Raw genomic sequence first — 14644 nt, 5'->3', positions numbered from 1 at the left:
AGGGAGGGGAGGGTGGGGGATGGGTATTGAGGAGGGCACCTTTTGGGATGAGCACTGGGTGTTGTATGGAAACCAATTTGACAATAAATTTCATATATTGGAAAAAAAAATAAATGTAATTAATGTCTTCATAAAAAAAATTGTCTGGCTAGGTAATAAAAAGATCAAAGGCATAAACTAGATATGCATTTGTTTTTTAAACCCTAGAACTATGAATAGGATGACGGGAACCTCTAATAGACATATAATGGGCAATGAATTATATATATATATATATATATATATATGATTCACTTATTTTTTAATATTCATCAAATGTTTTGAGTACTGGCTATATGTCATCACTGTTCTGCGCAGTGAAAATTGAGTAGTAAAGAATATAGGCAAAAATTCCTTTTCTTTTTGAGCTGATAGTTTAGGGGGAAGACACGTAATAAGATAAATAAATAAAATAGAAAGAATGCTAGACGGTGATGAGTCATATGAAGTAAAGTGAAAAAGAAAAGGGGAATTTGAAATGCCAGGCTGGGACAATTAATTTGAAATATGGTGGACAACAAAGCTACACATTTTAACAACAATCTGGAGGAAGTTCAAGAGTGAGCACTGTAAACTTTTGAGGGAAGAAAATTCTGGGCAGAAGCCAAAACTGTAAAGTGGAAAGATTAGAGGGGTGCCCAAAGAACAGCAAAAAGACCTAGTGTGAGAGTCAAGAAAGCAAGGGGAAAGTAGTCAGATAGGTAATGGGTGCCCCTATCAGGCCAAACACCTAGACCATTGGTTTTATGAGCTTTTATTCTGAGTGGGAGCCACTGAAGGGAATTGAGCAGAGAAGTGTCATAATCTAACCTATTCTTTCCCCCACTTCTAGAGCATCACTATGGCATCTGTGCTAAAAGTACACAGCAGAGGCAGAAGGATTGAAACAATAATCCAGAAAAGAGGTATGGTGGTTTGTGCTAGGGTGGCAGCAGAAGATACGGTAGGAAGTAGACAGATTCGGGATTTATTTGAAGCTAAAACCGTATAGCATTTAGTAACAGCTTGAATGTAAATTATAAGAAAAAAATGAAGCACTGAGAACGACTATAACATTTTTGGTAAATCAACTGGAATAGTCAAGTTGCCATTAGCTGAGCTGGGAAATACTACAGGAGCAGCAGTTTGGAGCAGATAGTAAGAGCAATCAGTTCTACTTTGGGTCTACTGAGGTGCTTGTTAAAAGTTCCAGTAGAGGGGCGCCTGGGTGGCTCAGTCGGTTAAGCGTCCGACTTCAGCTCAGGTCACGATCTCGCGGTCCGTGAGTTCGAGCCCCGCGTCGGGCTCTGGGCTGATGGCCCAGAGCCTGAAGCCTGCTTCCAGTTCTGTGTCTCCCTCTCTCTCTGCCCCTCCCCCGTTCATGCTCTGTCTCTCTCTGTCTCAAAAATAAATAAACGTTAAAAAAAAAAAATTAAAAAAAAAAAAAGTTCCAGTAGAGATGATAGGTGGACTGTTAGATAAAGGAGTCCAGAATTTGGGAATGAGAATTGAGATAGAGATACAAATTTGAGAGCTGTCAATATATAGACAGTGGGAGAAAAATAGAGAATATGAAGAAATGATGTAAGAGAGTTAAATAGTAAATGGACTAAGGAAATTTACTACAACTGCCTAACAACACAAAGCACTCACTTATCTACCTGATCATCAACTGAAAGTGAGACGGAGAGCAAAGTCCAGGTGTAAGTGTATAATCAGCTGAGAAACCTGCTTAACTATGGCTATACTTTTTCCAGCTGTGCCATATGTTGAGACAGAATTTGGAGTGCAAAGGTTTATTGGGAAATAATGCCTCTGAAATTAAAGAGGAGGAAGCAAGATTGGAAAGAGGCAGCCGGCAGACCCTGATACAGACTGACAAACTCCACTAGTGGGATAGGAAACCCATTAGAGGAGTCTTGCATTAAATGCAAATGGCTAGACCTTGACAGCACCATTTACTCAGTCATTGGCTGAAGTCACTGGACCTCTCCAAGGAGTTCACTCACAGAAGACCCCAAAGTGTAAAAAGCTGGAGACCATCAGTCAACCATATTCCCCACTGTTTGACAATTTCTTTCTCAAAGGAGGATCTGAGCAACATATCTCTTCAAGCCTACCAGACCAGTCTTTTCAATCTTTCATAAAGTGAAAAGGCTGAGGGTGAATGAAAGGAGATAATTTTATTAATTGAACATGAAATTTAAGCTGTCTAGGGAGGGAAGTGAAAACATGAGATATGTAATGGACAGTAAAGACAGGAGAATCAGTGGATATAAATTCTATCAGGACTTAAAGACTGTTGGAGTAAAGATACTAGAAGAATTGAGCTGAGAATATGGGAGGTGATGCCTACTGTGTGGGGTACATGAAGTTGGGATTATGGAAAGGCTTTTGCTAACAAGAAGGTTTAGGATGTGACCCTGGGAGTGAATGAATAGCTGCAGTCAGGTGGGAGACAAAATCAGTAAAGGAAGAGGTTAAGAAAATGAGAGGCCATGTTATGGGAAAGACCACCTATAAGAATACTAAAGTCACTGAGACTTAGGATGGCATTAGGTTGAGAAGTAATGAGCCAGAAGCAAAAGTCTTTAAGTAATGAAGGAGAGTGAATGCGAGATTGGTAGGTGACTTCAACAAGGAAAGGTGGTAAATGACAGATAACATGGGATTCAAAGCTGGAAGGAGAAAAGGAAACAGTCTTGAGGAACAGGGTGGATACCTACCATACAGATATATGAGTGGAGTGGGAGAAAAATGAACATCCACTTAGAGTTGCAGAAGCAGCCCTGTCAAGAATCAGGTGTCCAGGGAGAGGAAGAAGGTGAGGTGATCATTCAAGAAGGTGCTGAATGTACAGGGGATTCTGTGGATGGTTATCCATGATTTCCCCAGGACCCTGTGGCTGGATTTCCTGAACTAATTAATACAGGGTGTTAAAGTACAGGAGATGAAGGGTAGCCTTGGATTCTGGGGCTTTTTATGGAGACAAACCTAACACAAATGAAAGGTATAACCTGATCTGATCTGTGATCTCAGAGCAGGTAATGGTGGTGAGACTGGAGTGACCGAGAGTTGGAGAATGGGTGGGGTCTGTGGTCCCCTCTTCACTACAGTTGTTGGAGACATAAAACATGGGAGGGGCACGGAAGGCTCACATTATGTACATAAAATTACAGTTTGATGTTCTTGATGAGAGAATCCTAGTAAGTACATTTCATTTTTACGTACGTGGATGTTTTTACACAATCATCAATGTGATTCTGAAAGGAAGGAAGCAAAAGCAATGTTTTTAATTTTTTTTTTTTAACGTTTATTTATTTTTGAGACAGAGAGAGACAGAGCATGACCGGGGGAGGGTCAGAGAGAGAGGAAGACACAGAATCTGAAATAGGCTCCAGGCTCTGAGCTGTCAGCACAGAGCCCGACGCGGGGCTTGAACTCATGGACCGCGAGATCATGACCTGAGCCGAAGTCGGACGCTCAACCGACTGAGCCACCCAGGTGCCCCAAAGCAATGTTTTGAGTAGTCTGAGATGTGCTGTTGTTTTCGCATGCTTCATCTCAATCAACTTCTTAACAAATTTGTAAGAAGGGTATTTACTAATTTTCTACATGTGAGAAAACTGATATTCAGAAAGATCAAGTGACTTGTCTAAGATCATAGCTAATTCTCAACAAGAGGTAGGATTCTTCAGTAGGTCTCTCTGACTTAAAGCCTGCACAAGGTTCTCTATGCTACGTCTTAACACCCATCTGACAGGATTCCTCTCTATGAAGGTTGTTTTAATATTTTATTTTTCTGAAAATAGTTATATATTTGATGTATGATATTAAATATATTTTTGCTATGTGTGAAAACACATATATGTATATATAATTATAGTTATATAATTATATATGTAGTTATATATAGCCAAGTATTATCCTTTTTGATAATTTTCAATAAATTAACTTATAATTCTACAAAGAAAGTTTAATTCCCTACGCATTATGCATTTGTTTTTCAGATTTTAGCCAATTTGTCAGATTCATTTATAAATGTAGCAGCAGATCAGAGAAGGCTGAATAGAGAATTTGAGGGCCAAAGCATCCACAGCTCAGATTTCTATCATGAATTGGAAAGGAACTCTGTATGACAAGAGCTTCAGGTCTGGAACCAATAAGCAGTGGGAAAACCAAAGGCCCAGATTCCATACAAGCTATGCATTTTTCATCCATATCAAACTAAGCTGTTAAAAATATATGTACTTTCATACATTTATGAGGCTAGCTAAGAGATACCATATATATTAAATTCATTATATGTTTTATTAAAATTATAATAAATAATAGGTTTTAATGGTAATATAAAAAGCAATAAAGCACTCCAAAGATTATACAAATAGCTTATTATATTCATAACAATTTTTGTATATAAACAATGTGTCCATTTTTATCAAATATAGTTTTATTAAGTGTATTATCAATTATTTTGAGTCATTCTACACTCTAACACACACAAAAATTACTACACCCAGTTACATTTAATAGAAGGGGTTACTATACTGTCCTTTTTTAAAAAGTAAAATTATCTCAATGTAGTATTAAAATAGCTGCCTTGAAAATAATGCGAATTTTTTTGGCTCGGCCAACAGAGGCATCAGCAAATATTTGTCAAAGCTGTTTCCTAGGCTCTCCCATCCTTGTAAGTGCCAATCAGCCCATTAGGCTGGTGATGAGGAGAGAGGAAGAACTTGAATTACAAAGCATATTCAGTTCCCAGAGAGAATAAATCCTTGAAAACTGATACTGACCATATTTCATGGAGTCTACAATATATATTCTCTGAAATCAGGGTGTCTTTTTAAAATGAAAGTCATCCTAGATTTGATAAAATGTGTCAAATGATTAAATGAATTTTTTTAAGTTTATTTATTTATTTTTTAGAAAGAGTGGAGGAGAGGCAGAGAAAGAGAAGGAGAGAGAGAGAGAGAGAGAGTAGGAGAGAGAGAATCCCAAGGAGGCTCCACTCTGTGCAGAGCCCGATGCGGGACTGGATCCCATAAATGTGAGATCATGAACTGAGCTGAAATCAAGAGTCAGACACTTGGGGCACCTGGGTGGCTCAGTAGGTTAAGTGTCCCACTTCAGCTCAGGTCATGATCTCAGGGTTTGTGAGTTTGAGCCCCATGTCGGGCTCTGTGCTGACAGCTCAAAGCCTGAAGCCTGCTTCAGATTCTGCATCTCCCTCTCTCTCTGCCCCTACCCAGCTTGTTCTCTGTCTCTCAAAAATAAACAAATGTAAAAAAAAATTTTTTTTAATTTTTTTTTTAACGTTTATTTATTTTTGAAACAGAGAGAGACATAGCATGAACAGGGGAGGGGCAGAGAGAGAGGGAGACACAGAATTGGAAGCAGGCTCCAGGCTCTGAGCCATCAGCCCAGAGCCCGACGCGGGGCCTGAACTCACGGAGTCAGATGGTGACCTGAGCTGAAGTCGGACGCTTAACCAACTGAGCAACCCAGGCGCCCCATAAATTTTTTTTTTTTTTTTAAAAGAGTCGGATGCTCAACAGACTGCACCACCCAGGCACCACTAAACCATTAAATGAATTTTAATCAATTTAGCTTGGCACAGCAATTCACACATGGGTCAAATTCTTTCTCCACATCTTCCAAACAGATCTGCAGGCTCTGACAAAGGCAGAGTGAGCAGCAGAGAGTCCTAACACAAGAACTCTCTGAATAGCTACCCAAATATGAATACCCTTTATTCAAAGCAGGCCCGTGCCCACAGAATGACACACGGCAAGTCTGAGTTCCAAAAAGATGAGCTGCAAAGCGTTTGCACACAACGAAGTGCTACAAGTTTCACTTCTCACTAGTAAAATCTTAGATAAGGCAATTCACCAATGGATCCTGTGGAGTAGACTCTTTTTTTTAACTATTATCAATTGAGTTCTTGTTGATGCCAAATATGGTTCTGACCAGTTTTGCATATTACTTAATTTAATTCTAAAAAGAACCATGAGGTACGAATTGTTACTTGATCTATAAATTTAGGAACTGAAAACTCTGAGAGGTCAAATAACTTGTCCCAAAGTCCCCATACATGGAGTAAGTGACTGGTTAGGATTTGAATTAAGCTCAGTATGCCTTGCACTGCTCCAGAGGTCTCTCCCATTTCTGCAAGATGGCTTAGTGCGGACTCATGTGCCAACAGTCTCAGAAGTCTCTGCTCACCCACTTCAAGAATGAAAGGCTAACAGCAGAATTTGAAGTTAGAATCTTAAAACACACACACACACATACACACGTACACACACACACACACACACACACACACACACACAAACATGTCTATATTCCCTCAGAGATCTCTCATGTCTCCTGTAATTCAGTTTCCTTTGGGCACATTGTAATTTCCCCCATTATAGTTGGAAAACACCGTTACGTATCAGGAATCAAGATTAACTGTGGAATAATTTAGAATGATAGTTATAAAATGGTAAACTATAGTAGGAAAGTAAAATACTGTGTCCAACAAAGAAATCTCTAGTTTTGGACAGAATCTCTAGCACCTTTTTAGTGATAAACCATTATCTTGTTAATGTTTTACAATTGGTGAGTGCAGCTGGTGCGTGATACACTTCACTCATGATATTCACTTAAACCTCATGGCAACGAGATGGGTATTAGAATCCTCATTTTTACAGATGACAAAAAAAGAGAGAGACATTAAATAATTTGCCTAAGATGAACTGAGCAGCATTTCTAAATTGGTCTTTAAAACTTCAAAATCCATTTTCTTAACCATTACACTATACTCCCTCTTGGCCCTCCTGAATTGTCATAATGTAATTTGAAGGTGGAAAGGCAGTGACATTCTGAAACCAGGAGCTGAGAGTGAAGAATGAAGGAATCCCTATAATCATCTATTTCTGATTGCTCAAAATTTTTCAAATGGCATGTTACATAAAGTGAAGACAAATTGTGTGTTGGAAGAAATTAGTCCATAAAAGGCAAGAGTACTGTGGAAAAGAAGAGGCATTCATGTGGGGAAACAAGTTTTAAAAAATAGCGTAGGCAACTTAATTTTTCAATTCCTTGAGTTTTACAGTGAAGATTTAAATAAAAGTTATAACATGCAATGTTCTGCAGTTTTGAAGACCAGAAGTACTTTTCAAATTCCTCTGGAAAACATGAAAGATAGTACTGGATTAATATTTCTAATGATACTGAACAGATCTCACTAGAACATTTAAAGACTGTACAAAAGACACTTCTCAATACTAAATACTTGGGAAAATCTCAAACTCTCCATTCTCTGATGATGAACTTTAACATGAAAACATTTTACAGCCAGGGAGACTATAAGCCAAATTTATAGGCCAAAATTAGCAAAACATGCCAATGCCTTGTAGGTAATATGTTCTTGCATGCAAGTGTGGGGGGGATAGCAGAGACACAGGAAAGAGAAAGCTGTCTGAGGGGAATGACATTTCTAGGCAAAGACCACCTGCGGACACACAGATGACTGCTAAGATATCTGTGAATCTCCAACATTTACACATAATCTTCAGTATAAAAATTACTCCTTCAAAAATAAATGAAATTGGAGTTTTTCGAAATACAGTTCTGACAGACAGTTCAAAATAGCCTGAAATGTTGAAGATCAAATTTTAATGATATAATAATCTTATAATTAGATTAACAACTTAGACTAGTAATTGTGATAACCAAATAAAATAAAAGTACCATTAGTGGGAAATCAGATAATATCTAACCAGGACAAAGTTGTTATCAAGAACTAGTCATGAGCTAACTGTTAGTTGATTTTTTGGGAGGGCGGGGGGAGGGGGCTCCAGTCTCCTTTCATATGATAAAAGTAAATACTTACCTTCCAATCTATTTATTGTATTTATCTGATTTTTCAATAACTGAAAAGTTTCAGGAGCAACCCCAAGAAAATGACATAAATGTGGTTCCAGAAAAATCCACTTCTACTTAAAGAGAAAGGATCTGCTAAAGAAAACTTACAGATTTTTCCCATCAACCTGCCCTCCCACTCCTTGCTCCAGGGATCGCTCCTTCTAGAAGCAGGTCTTTTCTGTTTTTCATCCCACCCTGCTAGAATCATTTCACATAATTTTGGGAAATGGTTCTAGCAGTGCTCATGTCACACTGTTGCTGCAGGTTTGAAAGAATTGTTTTGACTCCCACTTTGGCCAAATAGACACTGACCCATACAGGGGATGCGAGAGTTTATTATAACTCCAGGCACTCTCTCAAATTGTTGGGGTAAAAATGAAGTTGAAAATAATCAGGTTTTATTCTGAACATATTCTGCCAATTCCAATTAAAAACAGATATAGGGGGCGCCTGGGTGGCTCAGTAGGTTAAGCGGCCGACTTCAGCTCAGGTCATGATCTTGTGGTCCGTGAGTTCAAGCTCCGCGTCAGGTTCTGTGCTGACAGCTCAGAGCCTGGAGCCTGTTTCAGATTCTGTGTCTCCCTCTCTCTGACCCTCCCCCATTCATGCTCTGTCTCTCTCTGTCTCAAAAATAAATAAACATTCAAAAAACAGATATAGATAGGGGCATCTGGGTGGCTCAGCTGTTTGAGCGTCTGGCTTCTGCTCAGGTCATGATCTCTCAGTCCTCGAGTTCGAGCCCCACATCGGGCTCTGTGCCGACAGCTCAGAACCTGGAGCCTGCTTCGGATTCTGTGTCTCCCCCTCTCTTCCCTTCCCCCCCATGCTCTCTCTCTCTCTCTCTCCCTCTCTCAAAAATAAATAAGCATTGAAAAATGTTTTTAAAAATTTTTTAAACACAAAAAACGTTATATAGATGATATTGATGATAGTAGTATATACTAACAGACTAACATATATACTAATAAACATAGACACAGACATAAACATATATGCCTTTTCCAACTTGTGAGAAATCTATTGCTTTCTGGTAGCAACCCCCCACCTTCGTCTACAAAATTGCAGCTTCTCAGTGGGAACATGGTAACAACAGGGGCTTCGAACTGCCTTTACGATTCACAACGAGGTGTTGTACTGACACACAACTGGAGAGCGGCAGAAGACTGACAAGCAGGCAGCTAAACCCCTCAAACAAACTGAAGGGGGTCCCAGCTCAAGAGCTGGAGCCTACATTAGTTCTTCCAGCCTATGTCACCAGGCTTGTTAACCACGCTGTGCTCTTAATTTTTCTCTTCCCAGAGCAGAACCAAAAGGAGGGAGAAGAGAGAGGAAAATGGGACATTGCATCTCCAGTAGTTTTTCTCTCCAGGAGTTTAGGAATGGTGCGAAAAGGAAATCCAGCCCAAGGCACCTTTCGCTACAGAGAAAAAAAAAAAAAAAAATCTCTCCACAGCCTCCCGCACACCAGACAATATCAGTGTCATTATTTTATGAAGACATCACTCCACCAGCCATAAGAGTGCTGGAGGTGACTGATAATAATTAATATATCTCTTCAATTACAGCCTCTGACAATATTACTGATAGGCATGTCATGGGTAACATTACATAACAAAAGATATGCTGGAAGTATTTTGTTATATGACTATTCCATCACTTACATTTTCTGCATCTGCTACTCTCCTTTCTCCTACTTGGATTGATGTAACTGCTTCCAGTGGCATTTGCTAAATTCCGGTTGTACCTCTAGGACCAAATTTTCATGCAGCAGTGCTACATTCACCTGCAAAAATCCAGATTCACCATTTCAAGAAATGGATTTGACTCAAGCAAAAATATCACCTAACATGGCATGCAGATGTTACATTTTCTTTAAGTGAGGCCTGGGATTAAGGGAGTCTGAGTTAAGAATCTGTAATTTTTATGCAAGAAAGTCAATTGCTTTCTTGAAAATGTAGCTCTCAATGTATATTTTGTTCTCAAGGGGAAACTCAGGCATCATTGTGTATTTCCTAAATTAATCCAATTATAATGATTTCTATATTTAACGATGAGCCACAAATGTTTTTAATCATGTCTTTCTCCCTATGGTACAGCTTACATAATACTATTGCACACAAGCTAAAGAACAGCACAAAAATATCCTGTACACCAACAGGATACCTGGCAACACAAGAAATTCAGCCTCAAAACTCAAATCATTCTCTGAGAGGGCAGAAGCCACAGATTTGAAACCAAAGTAAAGTCTGTCATGCTTGTTTTCTTTGGCTTTCTCCACCCAGCCAAAGTGGATAATTCCAATAAAAAGTATTCACCTTGGGGTTTAAAATTATGCCCTTAAAATTAACAGGATAATTACCTACTTTGTATTTCTCTTTTACTCTAAAGACAAAAAGTCTTTGTTCTATGGCTTCCAGGAAAAAATTCTAAGAACTTAATAGAGAAAAAAAAAAAAAGTATCAGGATTGGGACCTTCCTGCATTACCCTGGGTGCCAGCATCAAAAAGCCAGATCTAGCCAGAAAAGAAAAAAAAAAAAAAAAAAAAAAAGGCCAGATTGAGGACCAGGGGTCCTGGCTTGAAAAACACCAGAAGGCATTTGATGACACTGTTCTATTGTGATTTGTATACACTTGCATAAGAGTCCGATTAAAAAAAAGGTATTTTTATCTAGAGGTAGATGGAAATCTATAGAATTAGTTCAGTGTGTTCAATAAGATACTTGGCAAGAACTAACTGGAAATTACAGGGTGAGTTAGGGTGACATCTTAACCATGTGTGCTCATTTGGAAGCACTGGCTCTTTAACTTTTGAATATTCTCCAAAGGGAAACATTGAAGGGGACCATATTAGTTTCCTGGGGCTGCCTTAACAAAGTACCACATATCGGGTTGGCTTAAAGAAGAGAAATGTATTCTCTCACAGTTGTGGAGTCTAGAAGTCCAAAATCAAGTTGCCAGAAGGGCTGAGTCCCTTTGAGGACTGTGAGGAAGAATCTACTCCATGCCTCCCTGCTAGCTTTTGATGATCTTATATATTCCTTGGCTTATGGGGGATGCATTCCCTGTATCAACACAGTCTTCCTTCTGTAGCTATTTGCCTGTGTCAAAACTTCCCCACTTTATATGAACACCAACCATATTGGATTAGAACCCACCCTCATAATCTCATCTTAATTTGATCATCGGCAAAGACCCTATTTCCAAATAAGGTCATATTCAGAAATACTAGGGGTTAAGACTTAAACATCTTTTGTGGGGGCGCCTGGGTGGCGCAGTCGGTTAAGCGTCCGACTTCAGCCAGGTCACGATCTCGCGGTCCGTGAGTTCGAGCCCCGCGTCAGGCTCCGGGCTGATGGCTCGGAGCCTGGAGCCTGTTTCCGATTCTGTGTCTCCCTCTCTCTCTGCCCCTCCCCCGTTCATGCTCTGTCTCTCTCTGTCCCAAAAATAAATAAAAAACGTTGAAAAAAAAAAAAATTAAAAAAAAAAAAAAAAACATCTTTTGTGGGGGACACGTTCAACCCATAACAGGGATTACACTATTTTCAAAAACACTAAGAATCTATTCATACAGAAGTATGTTTCCCAGAAAAATTACTTTTTCCACTAGGCAACATCACCTCCCCTTGACTGAGTAATATACAGATAGCTCAGTGATTCTCCATGAGTTGAGCACTGAGGAGAGTAGGTAGTCGGGAGCAGTGACTACATATCATGGAAGAAAGACATACCTACAGATGAGTATCAGAATCAAAACTAAGTGTGTTTTAAAAAACTGTGTTCATATTTGAAATATGAAAAAAAAATTTTCCAATATTAAATATAAAAAGTAAACCTCATCAAAGTATTATTGGTGGGAATAAGTGAAAGATATTTTTAGTACTTCCTTGTCCATGCTCTTCCTCTGGGGGTATTAAAGTATGGTTTGGGAATGGGAGTAGGGTAAGAAGAAGATGACCATGTCTATCAAGGGGAGCAGGCCTCTTTCAGCACCAAGACACCATAAGCAAGACAAGAATTTACTAGCACTATACTCAGACATGCAAAGAGAATAGACTCCTAAGTTCTCTGTTATTAACATCAACTTTCTCATAAATCACCAAATTCTCATAATTACTTTCTCTCTGCTGGGTAGCAAAGGGTACAGAACTAAATATAATGCAACCCAGTAAATTGTGTCTGATTCCATTTGGACCACTTAGTCTGTTCAGTAACAGTTAAGTTTTTCAAATTGCATCCTCTCCCCCTGCCTCTTGCCAGGATGATGTCTGAATACTTTGGGTGGCCAAGGCTGTGATGAAGTTTATACGATCTCAAGGTTCTGTAGATGGAGGAGACCTCAGATACCCTGGTGTCCTCTGGACCCTTTTGCTTGTCTTTTGACTACTGATGACTAAGACATATTCTGGCATTTTGGAGGGTTGCATGCTGGTCCCAGCCATTAATTTCCAGTCATCATTCCTTCAAAAACAGTAGCCTCTCTGTCTTGATTTCCAGTCCCCTGGTGGTCTACCGGTTCTCATAGCACCCCTACATAACCTCACAGAAACCCTGTGACATGTTGGAAATATCCACATATGCAGTATCTCCTGGAGTGGAAATTGGTGATCTATAGTCTGAAAGCCAAATCCAGCCTACTACTTGATTTTATAAATAAAGTTTTGCTGAAACACAGCCACACCCATCCATTTATGTATTGTCTATGGCAGCTTTTGTACTACAACAGCAGAGTTGAGTAGTTGCAACAAATCACATGGCCCACAAAGCCTAATATATTTATTACCTGAGTTTTAACAAGAAAAGTTTGCTAATCCCTGTTCTAAATGTTTGTAATCTTTAGTTGTATGCCCAAGAAAGTTATGCTACTACACACACACAAACATAAACTCACAGCCATGTTCCTGGACTCCTTAACAACATGTAGATCCTTCTTTGATACTCCTTCTTTGAATTTCCTCTCCAAAACAAGGAAAAGAAAACACAAAGTGTAATTCTTTGCTTTACCTTGGTCTTACTTTTCCCATAACTCTTGAGCACAGGAAAGGGTAGATCTTCTATTTCTTTATTATATCCTGTTATTTTATCTACTCCAGACATATTCAAAACAAAGAAACAAACAAAAAAAACCCTCTACTATCTAGTAATCCATGTCTGAATCTTGTAAATAAAAGGGCCAAAGGAGTTTGGAAAATGCTTTTCTCTTTTGAGATTGTCTGGATATCACTATTACTGCCTTGTACTCAAAACAGCCACCCTTGAGATTCAAAGCACATCAATGACCTTATGGGTTCCAGGAATGAACCATTCTCTCTCATTCCCTAAAGGCTTAGGAATAGAATGCTAAAAGGAAACATGATTTAGGCTGACAAATACATTGTTTTAATATCACAAAAGTACTATCACAGTTACATTAATGTGCATGATGATGTTTTACTGCTCTGAGTGATGCCAGATTACAGTGCATGCACCACTCTTAAACTCTAGCATCAAAGGATAAGCATCTATATAAATCTGACTGTATACAAAAATAGAAACTACAGCACCCTCTTACATCAGTACCGCATTCATTCTGGATATTATCTCACTTTGGCATTATCTAGATATTATCTCACAAACTTGGAAAAACTATTTCAAAAACTATCCTTTAAACTTCTTTACTTTTTTTTTTTTTTTTTGGTCAAGCAAATGTTTTGTCAACCAGCCTCCCCTTCTACATATATCTCAATAAAAATGAGACTGTTCCTGCTGTTCCAAAAGTCTATGGAGGTAAACAGGGCATTGTGTCATATTTATAACACAGAAGAAATCTTTAGCCAGATAACAAACTTGCATAAACACTTCCTTAAAAGTTGGGGAGCTAGCCAACCTACCAAGTGGGAGATATTTGCAAACTATATATCTATATCTATATCTATATCTATATCTATATCTATATCGTTAATACCCAAAATATATGAAGAACTCATACAACACAATAGCAAAAAAAAAAAGATAACCCAATTTTAAAATGGGCAGAGAATCTAAATAGACATTTTTCTAAAGAAGACATACAGATGCCCAACGGGTACATGAAAAGATGCTCAGTATCACTAATCATCAGGGCACTGCAAATCAAAACCACAATAAAATATCACCTGTCCCCTGTAGAATTGCTAATATCAAAAAGACAAAAGGGTGCCTAGGTATCTCAGTCTGTTGAGCATCTGACTCTTGATTTCAGCTCAGGTCATGTTCCCAGGGTCATGGGATTGAGCCCTGCTTAGAGTTCCATGCTGGGCATGGAGCCTGCTTAAGATTCTCTCTCTCTCCCTCTCTCTCTCTCTCTCTCTCTGCCCCTCTCCCCCATTCATGTGCGCTCTCTCTCTCTCTCTTTCTCAAACAATAATTTTTTAAAAAGACAAGAGATAATAAGTGTTGGCAAGAATGCAGAGAAAAGGAAACACTTGTGCACTGTTGGTGGAAATGTAACTTGGTGCACCCACTGTGAAAAACAATATATTGTTTAGCCATAAAAAAGAAGGAAATCTTGCTATTTGTAACAACATGGATAGACCTTAAAGCTGTTAGGCTCAATGAAATGTCACACTGAGAAAGACAAATACTACATGATTCCATTTATATGTGTACTCTAAAACAAGCAAGCAAACAAAACCACCAAACTCAGATACGGAGAGCAGATTGGTAGTTGCCTGAGGCATGGTTGGGTAGTGGTCA

General features: G+C 38.9%; 1 long non-coding RNA gene across 1 annotated transcript in view; it reads right to left on the bottom strand.

Annotated features, from left to right (window-relative positions):
• LOC122227946 overlaps positions 1-14644 on the bottom strand; it is a 72816-nt gene that overhangs the window by 18575 nt on the left and 39597 nt on the right. The window contains exon 2 of the long non-coding RNA XR_006206292.1: positions 9594-9715. This is a non-coding gene — a long non-coding RNA (uncharacterized LOC122227946). The remainder of the gene's footprint in view (positions 1-9593; positions 9716-14644) is intronic.

The sequence above is a fragment of the Panthera leo genome, chromosome C1 (genome assembly GCF_018350215.1).
Source record: "Panthera leo isolate Ple1 chromosome C1, P.leo_Ple1_pat1.1, whole genome shotgun sequence".
NCBI classification, from domain to species: Eukaryota; Metazoa; Chordata; class Mammalia; order Carnivora; family Felidae; genus Panthera; species Panthera leo.
Note: the sequence above shows the minus strand (reverse complement) of the source record. Positions and strands in the feature narration are given on the sequence as shown.